Source organism: Herpailurus yagouaroundi, unplaced genomic scaffold (assembly GCF_014898765.1).
Source record: "Herpailurus yagouaroundi ecotype Mexico unplaced genomic scaffold, PumYag 28, whole genome shotgun sequence".
In the NCBI taxonomy this organism is placed as follows: Eukaryota; Metazoa; Chordata; class Mammalia; order Carnivora; family Felidae; genus Herpailurus; species Herpailurus yagouaroundi.
Window position 1 is genome coordinate 125,157,343 of NW_024412376.1, and position 14,553 is coordinate 125,171,895.

General features: G+C 40.7%; 1 long non-coding RNA gene across 1 annotated transcript; it reads left to right on the forward strand.

Annotated features, from left to right (window-relative positions):
- The first annotated feature begins 4,858 nt into the window (after window positions 1-4,858).
- LOC121035802 (uncharacterized) lies at window positions 4,859-11,025 on the forward strand. The gene is made up of 3 exons (XR_005793080.1): window positions 4,859-4,904; window positions 8,676-8,753; window positions 10,886-11,025. It is a non-coding gene; the product is annotated as an uncharacterized LOC121035802 (long non-coding RNA).
- Window positions 11,026-14,553: the final 3,528 nt, after the last annotated feature.

Here is a 14,553-nt window from a genome sequence, read left to right on the forward strand (position 1 = left end):
CCACTCTGAGTGTAGAGATTACTAAAAATAAATAGATAAATTTGAAAAAAGATAACAGTATTTCCTCAAAGATGTTCACATGTAGTAAAATAAATGATAGTTACTTCTTTGCTATCTCTCATATATCATAAATTATTACTTTTTAATGTGAATGAGGAAAATTTAAGCATTTTGAGACAAGAAAAGGAACAGAATAATTTGTGTATTGAAGTATCAATTCAATGTTTGATTATTCACAGATTAACCCATGCCATCTCCACTAGAATGTAACACATGTCTCAGTTATACACTCTTTTTCTGTTCCAGGTGCTTAGAGCAACAGAGATGTTAATTATGAATGCAGAAGACATAGTTCAGAAAGGTGTAATGGCAGCCAAAGTTAACTGCATCGTTGCCTTTCTGAAGGGGGCTTTTTACCTGTGATCTGTTGTTGTTGTTGTTGAGACTGAGCAAGTTAACGGAGTTCCAAACAACATATGCAGGAATGATCATAATACCATTTTTTTAAACGTTTTTATTTATTTTTGAGACAGAGAGAGACAGAGCATGAATGGGGGAGGGGCAAAGAGAGAGGGAGACACAGAATCAGAAGCAGGCTCCAGGCTCTGAGCCATCAGCCCAGAGCCCGACGCAGGACTCTTACTCACGGATCGTGAGATCGTGACCTGAGCCGAAGTCGGATGCTTAACCGACTGAGCCACCCAGGCGCCCCATAATACCATTTTTAAAAAATGTTTATGTATTTTGAGAAAGAACGTGTGTGAGTGGGGGAGGGGCAGAGGTGTGTGTGCGTGCGTGCGTGTGTGTGTGTGTGTGTGTCTGAGAGAGAGAGAGAGAGACAGAGAGACAGAGAGACAGAGAGACAGAGAGACAGAGAATCCCAAGCAGGCTCCGTGCTGCCAATGCAGAGCCAGACGAGAGGCTCCATCTCACGAACCATGAAATCATGACCGGAGCCAAAATCAAGAGTGGGACAGTTAACCAGCTGAGCCAGCCAGGTGCCCCATAATACCATTTATATTGGCCTGAGAATAACCCCTAGCCAGAGAACTTTTAGCGTATTTAGTTGTCAACAAAAGACAAAGCATAACAGATTAATGGCTACTTTTAAATATAAGGCCTCGGTCATACTGTTAGATGGACCTTTGGAAACAGAGCTACAGTTGCTACTGAAGTTCGCCATTATTTACTGGGTGCCTGCATGTGCTAGGTGCTGGGATACAAAGGTGGCCAAAGCCTCACCACAGTCCTCAATGAAATCTAATAGGTGTGTGATGATGGAATGTAATAATCTATGGAACCATGGAAGAGAGAGCCATCCCTTCTTCCAGCCGGCATCAGGGACTCTGGGGTTGGGCTTTGAACTGTTTATAGTATATGCTCAGATTAAAAAACAACACAGCAACAACAATAGCACAACAACAGAGAAGAGACTTCTAGGCTAAGGGTCCATTCATGAGCCCAGACCTGAAAGATGCACCCTGTAAAGGTAGAATGGCTGCATGCCACAGGGAGAAACGGCAAGGGCTGCTTGGCAGCAGAAACAAAGGGTCTGAGTGGTAGGTGAAGGAGTACGAGATATCTCTATATTAGATGGATTGTCTTTGAGGGATGCTAAGTAGAGAATTGAAAAGATTATATTGAAATCACTAACAGGATGGATTGAAAGAGAGAAAACCCAGAGCAGTTAAAGTCTTAGAGTCAGTCTCAAGGTGATGAGGGTCACATTAATCCGTGGTGATGGGAAAGGAGAGGAGAAGTTAAATTCAAGAGTCGTTTGGAAGGGAGTGACAACAATCCTCGGTTGCTAATTAGATGGGATGTGGGTACAGAAAGAGAAATGAGTCAGCGCAGAGTTGGATTTCTGGCTCAGCTATCCCTGTTAGCAAGGGTAGTGTTAACAAAATAGTGGTTACAGAAGATAAGCAGTTTTTCCTTGTTTCAGATAGGCTTGTGGATAGGGTGGATGAACGAGGAAGAAGGTGAAGGTTTTGATTGTAAGCACTTTGAGTTTTAAGTACTGTTAGAACAACCAATGGGACATTTTTGATGTGTAATAGCAGTTGGAAATATGGATCTGAACTTCAGAGAAATTGGGGTTGGAAATAAAGATTCCATCAGCCTATTGTATTTAAGTTATATATAATTGTTGAAACATCAAGGTAAAATGAAATTACTGGGGTTTGAGGTGATGGTTAGGATAGCCAAGCTCATTGCTTTGGTATAGTATCTTTCTGACTAATTGACATCGTATTTAACATATTTGTTGAATGCTGACTCTGTTCCAGAGTTTTACTTTCTACTCTTGGGAATTGTATAATCTCTTGGTCAGTCTATTGAGATGTAATCAAACACCTACCACTCAACAGTGGGACTGGAATACAGTGGATTTGGAAACCAAAATAAGATTGGAAGGCAGCTTGGTGTGAATATGGGATTAGAGTTAAAAATAGCCTCCTTTAGAGGCACCTGTGTGGCTCAGCTGGTTGAGTGTCCAACTTCAGCTTAGGTCATGATCTCACAGTTTGTTCGTTCGAGCCCCGTGTCGGGCTCACTGCTGTCAGTGGGCACCTGCTTTGGATCTTCTGTCTCTCTCTGCCTCTTCCCGGCTTGTGCTCTTTCTCTCTCAAAAGTAAATAAAACACTTTAAAAAATAATAAAAATGGCTTCCTTTGGCCAACCAGGTGCCTTAGAAGGTTGGCCTGAGCACTCTCTGCTCATCCCATCCTATATAATAGAAATAGAGTAAAGTAGGGAAATCGTGGTGTCATATTCAGGTACCCTGCCTTGTTTTCATTCCAAAAGACTTCTTTTCCCATGTAGACCTTAAACATTTTCTGATAGACTCAACCTTATCTTCACAGGGCCTGCTGACAAATGCCAAGGATCCATCAAGTAGGGCAGCCAGATGTTTATGGCCTCGTTCTGGCTTATTAGCACAGCATTACTCAGATTCCCAGTCTGAGTCAGAATCCTAAGTGACTGTTCCAGGTCACAAGATGTTTGTGTTTCCCGAAGGATTTAAAGTGCTTGCAAAATGGTCTGTCATACCCACCTCCAGAAGGAAGATTGCTCATCTTTGAGATTGCAGGTAAATGGAAAAAGGAGGAGGAAATGGCAAATCAATGCACAGAATCAAATCCAGTATCATCATTTATCATCAGCTAGAACTGGTCATTGGTCCTGTTAATTTCCCATCAGTTACCACATTGCCTCACTGCCCTAGTGCTATGGCATTCTGATCAACCTCTCTGCCTCAACCAGGTGGGACTGTTTGTGGTCATAGCACACACAGCCCCATATCCAAGGCTTCTTACCTACATCTTTCCCCACTTAAAGTGCTTCTACCTTTTTCTCACTAATCCATTTGTAGTCTTTAAAATGCTCCTCAAAATGGTAGCGTCTTCATATGACTTTTTCTTCCTAAGGGTAACCACTCAAATTGTTCACAATTCCTCAGTGTTTCCGTATATGGTAACCATCAGTTTCGTCTCTGTTTATATCCTGAGGCCTAATTTCTTAAGACTTGTTTGTGAATACCGTTAATTTTTCCAGAGCAATATCTTATAGACTAGCCTTCGGCATCACCTAGAAAAATTGGTGAGTTGAATGAACTATTCAGTTAAATCAGTTTGAAGTTTTTTGGATGAGGAGAATAATAATGATGATTCATTCACTGAATATTGTGGCAGACAATGTACTAAGCATTTTGCCATGTCACACTAAAGAATGAGGAGAGATCATCTTCATTTTACAGATGACAAAACAGGTTCTAAGAGGTTAAGTGATTTGCTTCAGGTCACATGATTAGTAAAGAGCAGAGCCTCGATTCACACCCCTGTCTTTGAAACTCTACAGTTCATAATCTTGCCATGTTTTTAGTGTTCATTTAAAAAAATTTTTTTTAAATAATTAAAAAAAATTTTTTTAATGTTTATTAATTTTTGAGAGAGAGAGTGAACAGGGGAGGAGAAGAGAGAGAGGGAGACAGAATCAGAAGCAAGCTCCAGGCCCTGAGCTGTCAGCACAGGGCCCAACGCGGGGCTTGAACTCACAAGCCGGGAGATCATGACCTGAGCTGAAGTTGGACGCTTAACCCACTGAGCCACCCAGGCGCCCCTAGTGTTCATTTTTTAAAGGATAAAAACAGTTTCTGGTATCGTCTTGATCTCTTTCCATTCCTCCTCGTATAGGGCTGTGTACTGAATGTTGTAATTTAATTTTAGGTTGCAGGAACACATGGATGATAGCTTCCTTCAGCAGAGGAGTGTTTTGGTAAGGATAGGTGGGGAAGTAAAGGAAAGTAGGTCCGCCTCAGCAACTGCACAGCAAGACCTCATGGAGCATTGAAAAAATTCCCTCCTTATGCCCATTTCCTCAGAAGGGGCTTACTCAGAGTTTTATGGATTTTCTTTCCCTATGAGAACAAAGCTTTCAGATAAAATGCCCTTCATTAGAAACCAGTTCTTTCAGGACTGCCTGAGTGGCTTAGTTGGTTGAGTGTCTGACTCTTGATTTCGGCTCCGGTCGTGATCCCAGGGTCGTGGGATCAAAGCCCTGTGTCAGGCTCTGTCTTGAGCATGGAGCCTGCTTAAGATTCTGTCTCCGTCTGCCCCCCTTTCCCCTGCTTGAACTCTCTCTCTAAAGTAAAAAACAAAACGAAACAGTTCTTTCATTAATTCAACAAATATTTATTGAGTGCTTACAATATGTCAGCCATTCTCCAATGCACCAGGGAAAAGTGGTGAGCATACCAGATACATTTTCTCCTAAGAGGGCTTCTGTTCCAACAGTCTTATATTAAGTTTTGGTGATCATAAATCTCATGGGACTGATCTCTTCCTGATGCTTATTCTCTAGGCTTGAAGGCTTCCTCCTTTTCGGGACTGTGCTTGAACTTAGAAGTGAGTATAAGCCTGTGTTTTCCAAATTTATTGATAGTGGACACCTGTTAGTTGCTTCTACAGCACTCCTAGTGTGTGGTCTCAGCCTTGGAATTCTGGGGAACCTGACACTATCTATGGCTCCACAGAGGAACATGTGATCTAGGCTAAGCCAATCAGTATGTTATCCCTTCCACGGTATTGGCTTGGTAAATAGCAGGTGACCTGAGACGGTCCAATAAGAGCCAATCTCAAAAATTTTAAAGAATACTGATTCTCTTTAATACTCTGGAGACTATGAGGGCTGGATCTGCTGCAGTCATTTTGCAGAGAAGAGGGAAGAGTCTAATATACAGATGTAAGCAGAGTCCAGAAATAGATCTGGAGGCCTGGGCAAACTGCATTTTGCCTGCCCCACCTCTAGACTCTAGCCATCAGTGAAGCCAATAAATATCTCCATGTTTTGAAACAGTTTGAATTTAATTTTGTTAGCTACAACTTAAAGCATAGCAATCGATACTAAGAAAAGAAAAAAAGAAGAAAAGAAAGGAAAAAACAAAAATACGCTTCTCTGTTTTTTTGTTTTTGTTTTTTTTCTGGAAGCATTTTATAGAACTAGATTTTCTCAGAATAAAATCACATTGGGAGAGGTGCCTGGGTGACTCATTTGGTTAAGCGTTCAATTTTGGCTTAGGTCATGATCTCATGGTTCATATGTTTGAGCCACACATTGGGCTCTGCTCTGCACTGACAGTGCAGAGCCTTCTTGGGATTCTCTCTCTCTCTCCCTTTCTCTCTGCTCCTCCCCTACTCAAGTGCTCTCTCTCTCTCTCTCTCTCTCTCTCTCAAAGTAAATAAAGAAACTTAAAAAAATCACAGTGAGAAATGCTGATTTTGACAGTTAGATGGCTATAAGCCAATGTCCCAGAGAGGACAAACTATGCCTCCCTTTGACCAAATATTCTTTTTCTTTTTTTAAGTTTATTTATTTTTGACAGAGACAGAGTGCGAGCATGAGCTGGGGAGGGGCAGAGAGAGAGAGAGAGAGAGAGAGGGAGACACAGAATCTGAAGCAGGCTCCAGGCTCTGAGCTGTCAGCACAGTGCCTGATGCAGGGCTCGAACTCACGAACTGTGAGATCATGACCTGGACCAAAGTCAGACACTTAACCGACTGAGCCACCCAGGCGCCCCTTGACCAAATATTCTTAAGAAATATTTTTGTATCTACCGCAATGTAGTCTAAATGCAAAGAAATCTTCTTCACTGTTAATCTTCGAAAACGGCATGTGGTTAAAATTTTTAATACAGTTGTTCGGTCAGTATTTAAACCATCTTTGAGATATTAGTTAAGGAAAGGAAGAGAAAAAAAGAAGTCACTGTGATTATAGCCAAAGGAAAGAAATAACGTATCTCAGGAGAAAGAAAATATAGAAAAGATGGAAGAAATCAAAAGATGTGGATGAAAGTCAATTTTCTAGAAAGGGAAGTTTTAACACTAACCTGGAAGAGAAAGTATACAGTAAAATTTCTCGATTGTGTAATTCAGTGTCATGCAGGCAAATGTGAAGATAATAGTTAATAAATCACAAGAAGATCTCTTAAGTTTGAGTGGACAGAAAACTGAAAGACAGGCTCAATACAGATGAATATAGTTGCAACTATATTAATAAAGTTGTTTCTATATTATTTTAATTATGATCCGAGACAAAAGGGGTATTAAAAAGGATTGTAAGAATGTTCCCTAATGATTTGAGCCTAATCTGACTCAATTAAATCTGACTGAACTGTTCTGTTCAACATGACCATCATAATGTTGTTTTTGATCATCTCAGGAATGAGAACAGAAAGTAATACCTAAGCCTTTGGCAATGGCATTTATCAAATGACGTTTGACACGTATGTGATGATAGGGGACCTGAACTATCTAAAATTTATAAGCTCATTTCACTAACCTGAAATAGCCCATATTAGTGGGCACTAATTTTAAAATCAACATGTGAGAAACATTACATTCATGGGTTGATTGGCATCGCTCGTAGTTGACCTAAGATTATCATCTAAAGAGCTTTTGATTCTAGATTCATTTGCCAAGTTACATCATTCCTGAAACATCTCAAATCAAGCAGGACAGTGTAGAATCGCATGCTATTACCACAGCGTGTAGTTGGGTCCGAATGACCCTGACTTAGTCAACAATCATGATCTGATCATGAATGATCAGCTGCTCTGTGATACTGACAAGAATGATCACTTACTCATGTGACAAGCCCTTAAACATCTGTTCCCAGTGGTTGGCCGTGGGGTGGCAGGAGGAATGCTGTTGGAATGAAGTTACAGGGATCTAACAGAGTGAGATCTCTGAACCAAAGTGAGATCACTTCTTTTTTTTTTAATTTAAATTTTTTATTTTATTATTATTTTTTTAATATGAAATTTATTGTCAAGCCGGTTTCCATACAACACCCAGTGCTCATCCCAACAGGTGCCTTCCTCAATGCCCATCACCCACTTTCCCCTCCCTCCCACCCCCCATCAACCCTCAGTTTATTCTCAGTTTTTAAGAGTCTCTTATGGTTTGCCTCCCTCCCTCTCTAACTTTTTTTTTCCCCTTCCCCTCCCCCATGGTCTTCTGTTAAGTAAGTCATACAGAGAAAGACTTCTTTTTTTAAAAAATTTTTTAAAATGCTTATTTATTTTTGAGAGAGAGAGAGAGAGAGAGAGTGGGAAAGGGTCAGAGAGAGAGGGAGACACAGAATCCAAAGTGGGCTCCAGGATCGGCACTGTCAGCACAGAGTCTGACTCGTGCTCGAACTCAAGAACCACGAGATCATGACCTGAGCTGAAGCTGGATGCTCAACTGACTGAGCCAGCTAGGCACCCCCAAAGTGGGATCACTTCTAAGGTAAACAGCAGCCACAACAGCCTTGCAAGGACATTTGGAGGAAGTATCTCCTTGTGCACAAACCTCTCATGGGCTAATCACTATGCTAATCCATGGCAAAATAATCTGTCCATTCCTTAGATGGTACATGAACCTCTTACAGATGGTAAGAGCTATTCGTCTGAATCTCAGAAAACAATGAGGTCAAGTTGACTGTTCTTTCCAGTTCAGCCATTGAATTTTTAAGCTGTCGGGCAACTGCGTAGGTCTGAATGGATGACTACTCATAAACCCCTTCCATTGCCCTGTTGTATGGCTTTGCTCAGGAGGGCAAGGAGAGACAAAAACGGGGAGAGAAATAGTTGCGGTATTTTCTTGTATTTCTATACAGCTTTTCGATGCTCAGAACACGATCCAGCATGATGAATTGTTTCTGTGAAGGAGGCAGCTAGAAAGGAACATTGTCTTCATTCTCTAGATAAGAGAACTGAAGGAAGATAATTCAGGGTAGGCTGATTACAATGCGGCATGAAAATGCATATCTACTGCTCCTTATTCTAGTATTCGATCCACCCTGATTGAAATAACACAGTCATCAATAATAACAACTAACACTTATTGAATACTTACCATTCTTTAAATATATTATCTTATTTAATCCTCCCAACAACTCCATGCAATGTATACTATAATTAGCTTTGCCGCACAACTGAGGATAACAAGTATTGAGTCAACCCAGCTTCCTGTTTCTTAAATATCATCCTGGGAATGTTAAGTGTTTGGGGAGGTAAATGAGCTTTTTTATAACCACTCAGCAGTGCCTCGTTATACTGTGTAAAAAACGGTTAGCCGCCTTTTCCCATTAAGTTTGTATTTTTTTCCTTCTTATTTATCTTCCCTTCCTGGTAGTGGAAACTTACCCACAGAAACAAAAGGAGTCTTTGATCTTCACTACATCTCAGCCTTTCAGGAGCCATTTGAGCTTGAGTAAGTCATTTAACCTGTTTCCTCTGAAATGTATAGAATGGGAATAACATCCCACTGTTTAGTTCATTGGATTGTTGTGAGGGTGAGATGAGACATAAGTGAAATGTTTTGTAAAATGTTTTGCACTGTGTATAAACACTGATATAAATATTATTTTTAACGTAGATGGTCTTTTTTCTTTGCCTCATTTCCCCCTTATTTTTCTGAACAAAGAGTGCATTCTTTTACATGTTCAATCCAAATGTCTTCCTGTGGTGCAATTAACTACAACAATAAAAATAATAGCAAGATTTCATGCTCTGTCTCTCTCTCTCGCAAATAAACATTAAACATTTTTTTTTTTTGAAAAAGAGGGGTTGCACCTGAGTGGCTCAGTCAGTTAAGCGTCTGACTTCGGCTCAGATCATGATCTCACGGTTTGTGGGTTCCAGCCCCACGTCGAGCTCTGTGCTGACAGCTCAGAGCCTGGAGCCTACTTCGGATTCTGTGACTCCCTCTCTCTCTGACCCTCCCCCATTCACTCTCCTTCTCTCTCTCTTAAAAATAATGTTAACAAATTGAAAAAAATAATAATAGCAAGATTTCTGAAGTTCACTTAGAACTATTTTGTTCCTCCAGGTTTAAGTTATTCTCATGGTAGTAAGGTGCATTTATTTTTCTGAACCCCCTGAGTACCTCAAAGTTCATTGTATCTTCTAAGGACACACTAGTATCTTTAAATATATCAAGCACAGAGCTATCAGTGGATCTCCCAAAGCCTAAAATTGTTCACCCATCTTCTTAAGTGCTTAATGTCATTAGGAGCAATATAATACCTTGAATATTGAAGGCCTAAAGTTAACTTGAGAGAATTTTATCTTTGAAATTTAGTTCTATATCAGGGTACCTGGTAGGCTCAGTTGGTTAAGCATCCGATTCTTCATTTCTTGATTTTGGCTCAGGTCATGATCTTAGTTTCGAACCCTGCGTGGGGCTCCGGGCTGACAGTGCAGAGCCCGCTTGGATTCTCTCTCTCTTTCTGCCCCTGCCTGGCTCAGTCGGGTAAGTGTCCGACTGGCTCAGGTTATGATCATGCAGTCTGTGAGTTCGAGCCCCACGTCGGGCTCTATGCTGACAGCTCAGAGCCTGGAGCCTGCTTCCAATTTTGTGTCTCCCTCTCTCTCTCTGCACCTCTCCCACTCGCACTCTGTCTGTCTCTCTCTGTTTCTCAAAAATAAATAAACATTAAAAAAAATTTTTTAAATGAATAAACTTAAAAAAAATGTAGTTCAATATATAAAAAAATAAATTAAGTTCTATATAAAAGTAACTCATGTTTGCAGAAGAGGTTGGGACATACTACCCAATGGTAGTAGAAAAGAAAGAAACTTCAAAGTATAAATGTAAGAAGCAGACATTCAGAAAGAAAATGCTATGAGAAAATATTGTAAGAACAAACTAGATGTGAGTGAAAACACCATAGCAAGGCTAGTGCCTAAGTGTGGGGGGTGGGGTGAGAAGTGAGACAAGGACACAGAGGCAGACTGTCTTCTAAGTTCCTGTTGGAAGCTAGGCGTTGTCTAAACTGAATCATGTGAGAAGTCCAGCCTATTAAATCCAACTCTTCCCTGTACCACACTCAAAGAAGTGTAGAAAAATCTTAACATTGGTGAACAAGAGACCACTGGCTCCCAGTGAGAGTTCCAAAAGGGTGCAAAATAGATTTTCATCTCACCCATTCATGAGCAAAAATTGGTTGTGCTTCTCAAGCCTTAAGGGTGAAGCACAATATTTAAAAAGTTACGTGCTGAGTGTCTAAGTATGGCATTATGGCAATGCTGCAGAGGCATAAAATAAAACAGCTTAACTGAGGCACCTGTTTGGCTCAGTGCGAGGAGCATGTGAGTCTTGATCTTGGGCCGTGAGTTCAAGCCCTGTGTTGGGTGTAGAGATTACTTAATAAACTTAAAACACACACACACACACACACACCTTACCTAAAAAAGATACCAGAGAAATTTTTACACATGGACACACACACACATCTCCCCCAAATCTTAAAAATTAATGGTTTGATCAGTCTATTGATTGAAAGATTCCTTTCAATGGTCTTTCTTTCAAATGGTCTTTCTGCCATTTCTTATGATATCCAGGGTCAAGAAGGAAGAGCTAATCCTTTTGTCTTCTGACTTGGTTGGAATAATCATCTATTACTACGTAACTGAGTACCTCAAAACCTTGTGGCTTAAGGAAGAATAAATGTTTGTTATTTCCGGCAGTTTCTGTGTGTTCGGAATTGGTAAGTGGCTTAGCTGGGTGGTCTGGAACAGGGTGTGTTCCAGTCATCATGGTAGTTGGGGCTGCAGTCATCTGAAGGCTTGATTAGGGCTGGAGAATCTGCTTTTAAGATGGCTTAATTCGCATGAGTGACAGAAAACCTCAGTTCCTCTCCATCTGAGCCTACTTATGGTGGAGTTTGAGTGTCCTCGTGACATTTCAGCTAGCATTCCCCCAGAGTGGGTGATTTAAGAGAATAATATAGTTGCCGCCATGTCTTTCATAGCCTAGCTTCAGAAATCACATGCTGTCATGTTCACAAATCCTATTGGTCATACCAGTCAGCTCTATTCAGTGTGGGAGGGGACTACAGAAGGGCATGAATACTGGATGATGAGGCTCAGGAGGGATCTTCTTGGAGGCTGGCTCTCACCCTGGTCAAATCACACTATATCTGGTTCTGATCCCCAAATAATAAAAAAGGTGTGGGAGTCGGATACAGCCTCTGCAAAGAGTCAGGAACTTGCATCTACCTTCTTGAAGAAAAATTGGTTGAAGTAAATGGGCAGGTTTAGCTCAAAGAAAAATGATTTTAGGTGGGGATATCTTCACTTATTCGAAGGACTGTCACATAGAAGAAGGAGTAAACTTGTGTCCCCAGAGATTGGAATGAGAATTAATGGATGAGGTTGTATTGAATGACTCTTGGATTCCAGGCTATATTCAAGGGCTTGGAGAAAAAAAAAAGGAAAAAAAAGCACCAAGACATAATCTTAGACCTTAAAGAATATAGTCTTTAAAAACTGTGGAAGAACATCATATTTTTGCTTATGCTCAATATGCTATAGCTATTTAATGTAATTATTGAGATGCTCAATAAAGAAGGAAGCACCACATGGTTTAGACTGAAGCAAAGTTCTGGAGCCAGTGTGGACAAGATGACTTCTGGACACCATTCTGTTTCTGTGAGCCTATAATTTTAGGGGTAGTGTCCAGACATTTGTGAATTTAAAAGATGGCAGAGAAGAAAAGCCAGTACAACTTGTATGTCATATTTACAGTGTTGGTTTAAATCAGGTAAGCAGCCACAGATATTCTAGGGTAATCTAAGAAAATCCATATATTTTACTGATCTTTTTTATTTTTATTAAAAAAATTTTTTTTAATGTTTATTTATTATTGAGACACAGGGAGAGACAGAGCATGAGCAGGGGAGGGGCTGAGAGAGAGGGAGGCACAGAATCCGAAGCCGGTTCCAGGCTCTGAGCTGTCAGCACAAAGCCCGATGCGGGGCTCGAACTCACGAACCGCGAGATCATGACCTGAGCCGAAGTCTGATGCTCAACCGACTGAGCCACCCAGGCGCCCCTATTTTACCGTTCTTTATAAAAATATCTGGGGGAAGACACAGTAAATATGTATATACAGTGTGAAATCAAGGAAAAAAAGAAATGGGATGATTTCATGTATCTAATATTTTTAAGGCACCAAACATGTGCTAAGCACTATTGTAGTTATTGGGAAGGTAGAGGGAAGTAATCTGAATAGTTCTCTTGCTGGAGTTTAAAAACAAAGCGGAAAGATCATGGGAAGAGGAAACTCGCTGTTTAGGCTCCAGTCCTGGTTCTACCACTTCCTAGGTGTGTGACCTTGGGCCAAGTTACCTAATTTCCTTTTGCCTCAATTTGCACACATGTGAGGTAGGGATGAAGATCTTACATTCTAAGGATGTTTGTGAGCCTAGGTGAGTTGCTGTGGGCAAAGGGTTTAGAACAGTGCCTGATGGCATGTCTGCCTCATAAGTGTTTGTTTCTTCTCCCAAACAAAATAGATTCTGCTTTCAGGAGGCTCCAAGTCTGTTTATATCATCTTTTTTCCCTCTCCCTCAGGAGCACAATTGTTGAGGTGACTATGGAAGCAGCAGAGGTTATCTGTTGCTTCCTCAGAGCTTTTGACATAGTTGTATGGCAAGCAACCTTTCCTCTATCCACTGGAGTTAAGCAGTGCTATTTTACATTACTTATGCTCTGGGGACCACAAACTCTAAGGGTGGCACCCATCACACAAATTTTACGTTGAAAAAGATCTTTTAAAATGATCGGTGAGGGTTGAGATGATCAATTTCTGTTTTTGGAACCATACCTGTGAGTAAAGACTAAGTAAGACATTTTGTTTGTCTTCCCAGAGAACCAAGAAGTTTGAGTTTCTCAAAACAATATAAAACCCTCTTGATGTGTTTTAAAATTCTTCCTCGCCCAGGGGCGCCTGGGTGGCGCAGTCGGTTAAGCGTCCGACTTCAGCCAGGTCACGATCTCGCGGTCTGAGTTCGAGCCCCGCGTCAGGCTCTGGGCGGATGGCTCAGAACCTGGAGCCTGTTTCCGATTCTGTGTCTCCCTCTCTCTCTGCCCCTCCCCCGTTCATGCTCTGTCTCTCTCTGTCCCAAAAAAAATAAATAAACGTTGAAAAAAAAAATTAAAAAAAAAATTCTTCCTCGCCCCTAGGAAGATGGTGCTTAGGGCTGGACATAGTGCTCATGGCTGGCACTACACATTTCTACTCCTGTTGCCAGGTATCCTAATATCATATCTACTTCATGCAAATAAATAAGTTCAGGAACATTAAAGAAAAGCATATGTTAATCTCAGTACAATTATTCCTATTACTCTTGTTCACTCTTGTCATGTTTTAATAGCAATAAAATAATAAGAGGAAAAATAGCTGACATATTCTCTGTGATTACCAGGTTCCAGGCACTTTATTGTAGATCCTATCTCATTTGCCCTTTTCAGGAATCATATACTTGATATGATCCTTTCTCCAACTAATTTCTTAGGTTGGCCATTCCTATATCACAAGTTTGGTGTATATTGAGCCTTTTAAAAAAAAAATTCTTATTTCTTTTTAAAAAAAAATTTGAAATATGTATTTATTTTCAAGAGAGAGTGAGACAGAGAGCAAGCAGGAGAGGGGCAGAGATTGAGAGAGGGAGACACAGAATCTGAAGCAGGCTCCAGGCTCTGAGCTATCAGCACAGATGCTTAACCAGATGCTTTTGGCTTAGGTTATGATCTCACAGTCGTGGTATGGAGCCTGCTTGGGATTCTCTCTCTCCCTCTCTCTTGGCAGCCCCCTCAAAATAAATAAATAAACTTAAATTTTTTTAGTAAAAAAATAAAAAAGAAGATATTTGCAAATGACGTATATGATAAAGAGTTAGTATCCCAAATCTATAAAGAACTTATCAAACTCAACACCCAAAAAACAAATAACTGACTGAGCCACCCAGACACCCCAACTGAGACATTTTTTAAACCTAAAAAATATTTTTAAAGAAGTCTCTTAGAGTTTGCTTCCCTCTCTCTCTTTTTCCCCCCCGTCCCATACGTTCATCTGTTTTGTTTCTTCTTTTTTTTTTTTTTAAGTTTATTTATTTATTTTGAGAGAGACAGAGACAGCACAAGTGGGGAGGGGCAGAGAGAGGAAGAGAGAGAGAGGATCCCAAACAGGCTCTGTGCTGCCAGCACAAAGCCCGACGCAGGGCTTG